Genomic DNA, 2,932 nt, shown 5'->3' on the forward strand with positions numbered 1-2,932 from the left:
TGTGGACGTATTTTGTAGATGTGATTAACATTTACTAGTGATTTTGAGTAAAGGAACTTACTCTCAATTACATGGTGGACCTCATCTAATCAGTTTAAAGCTTAGGGGCAAAAACTGAGGTATCTCAGAGAAGGAATTTTGCTTCAAGACTATAATAGAAATCATACCTGAGTTTCCAGCCAGACACCTGACTTAGGGCTCAAGACAGTAGTAGTATTTGCCTAACTTTTCAGCCTGCTGGCCTACCCTTTAGATTCTGGACTTGCCAGCCCCCACAGTTGCATGAGTCAATTCCTTAAAATGAATAAGTCTCTCTCTATATATATCTATATCTACATATTCTTATATTAGTTCTGTTTTTCTGAAAGCCCTGACTGATACACATGTCAACATACAATTTAGATTAAAAATCTCCACACTTTTTCTGTTTTTTTTTTTTAAAGTATATATTCCATTTTATACATATTTATTTATACTACACATGGAACTCAGTCATAAACATTGTTGGTTCCAATTAAAGTTGAATGTTGTTGAACTACATACATCGCAGTACTTCTGAAATAAGCCCAAAGGAGTTTCTAAATTTTTCTTCTTACTGTGTATACCCATGCATATCCATATATTCTAATTTGTTATGTAAAACAGAACATATTTAATAGATTATAAAATATTTAGAATTAAAAATAAAACAAATGTACGAGGGGGATATGCTTCAAAAGAAAAAGGAGGAATCTAAGGATTCTTCTTAATGCTTACTGTTTCTAAATTCCGATTTTCAATTGAATACTTTAATTATATTCCCTGTTTATTGAGTGGGATGGAAAAATTGGAGGATTAGCTAATATTTATCATGAAAATACAGGAAAATTGCTTTTAAAGATATTTTTTAAAAAATGGTATTTTCTTGGTTTTAACCTCAGGTGAAAATGGTGGAATTCATTATATTCTTCACTTCATGGTAAACCATCATCATTGGCCCATATAAAATCCACTCTTGTATTTGTTATTACTGATCAATTATTCCTTTTTTACACATATCCCATTTCCTTCCCTTCACTAAAGGCATCCATTCCAATGTTTTTTATATGTGTCTCTTTTTTTGTGACATATATTCTTGTAAACTGTGTTGTTTCATGTGTAGGTATTTTTTATTTAAAGTGAGCGGTTTAGGTAAGTGTTAAGTAGCTCATTGTGTTACTTGCTTGTTTCCCTCAGTCATCTTTTTAGAAGAGTCATAGACATATTCCTATGTGTACATTTAATTCATGTCTTTTAACTTCCTATAGGACTCAAGGAAGTGTGTTTGCCACAATACTCCTACCTTCTTTCCATCTGGTAGATACCAAGATTGCCTACATCTTCATGACATCACACATAACCTTACAAATAACATTCTTGTGCAAGCCTCCTATGGACCTATATGACTTAGGAAGTGGCTATATTTCTAGGAATGGAATTGTTGGATCCTAGGGTGTTTGTACACTTAATTTGATTAAGTATCATTAAGTTTTCTTCAGAATGGCTGCACTTGTCTGTATTTTCACTAGCAGTGTAGGGGGCTTCATTCATCCATATTTCCTAAACAACTTTGTCATGTCCAACTCACTAATATTTTATAGCATAATAGGTGTAAAGTAATTTAAATTTGTCTTGCCATGATTATTGAGTTTATTAGCTCTTCAAGTGTTCATTGATCCTTTATGTTTCATTTTTTGCAAATTCCATGTTTCTGTCCTTTACACATTTTTTCCTCTAAGGATTCCTGACTTTTTTTTTAAATTGATTTCCAGGAGTTCATTGTATATTCTGGATATTATGCTTTGTTGCAAATACCCTCTCCCATTCTATTGCTTATAACCATTGTCCATCATGTCCTTTATTGAGGAAAGACATCTTTGATTTTAATACCATCAAATAGTAAAATGTTTCCCATTATCTTTTATGCTTTTGAGGTTTTATATAAGAAGTCCTTCCCTGTGACTAATCACAAATATGATGTTTTATATTTTATTCTATTAAAGTTCCATAATTTTCTTTTAGGGCTTTTACCACCTATAGTCTACTATTGTATGTGGCATTAGGTCAGACACTTGTTTTATTTTTCTTCAGATAGTGAGTCATTTTTTCTAATAACATCTAATACATAATCTATACTTTTCTGTTAATTTATGGTGTCAACTGTATCGTACATTGTTGTTGTTAGGTTCCATCGAGTCAGCTCCGACTCATAGTGACCCTAAGTACAACAGAAAGAAACACTGCCCAGTCTTGCACCAGCCTCACAGTCCTTGCTATATCTGAGCCCATTGTTGCAGCCACTGTGTCAATCCATCTTGTTGAAAGATCCCTTTTTCACTAACCTTCCACTGTACCAAGTGTGATATCCTTCTCCATGGAATAGTCCATTCTGACAACATGACCAAAGTAGATGAGATGAAGTCTGACCATTCTCACTTCCAAGGAACGTTCTGGCTGCCCTTCTTCCAGGAAAGATTTGTTCATTCTTCTGGTACTCCATGGAATTTTCAGTATTCTCTGCCAACATGACAACTCAAAAGCATCTCCTCTTTCTCGGTTTTCTTTATTTGTTCTTCAGCTTTCACATGCATATGAGGCGACTGAAAATACCATGGCTTGAGTTGGGTGCACCTTTGTCTTCAAAGAGACATCTTTGCTCTTCAGCACTTTAAAGAGGTCTTTTGCAGCAGATCTGCCCAGTATAATACATCGTCTGATTATTTGACTGCTGCTTCCATTGGTGTTGATTGTGAACCAAGTAATATGAAATCTTTGACAATAAATCTTTTCTCCATTTATCACGATGTTGCTTATTGGTCCAGTTGTGAGGATTTTCATTTTTTCAGTTGAGGTGTAATCCATACTGCAGACTGTAGTCTTTAATCTTCATCAATAAGTGCTTCAAGCCATCCTC

Source organism: Orycteropus afer, unplaced genomic scaffold (genome assembly GCF_000298275.1).
Source record: "Orycteropus afer afer isolate SDZICR_OR568_19922 unplaced genomic scaffold, OryAfe1.0 scaffold01315, whole genome shotgun sequence".
NCBI classification, from domain to species: Eukaryota; Metazoa; Chordata; class Mammalia; order Tubulidentata; family Orycteropodidae; genus Orycteropus; species Orycteropus afer.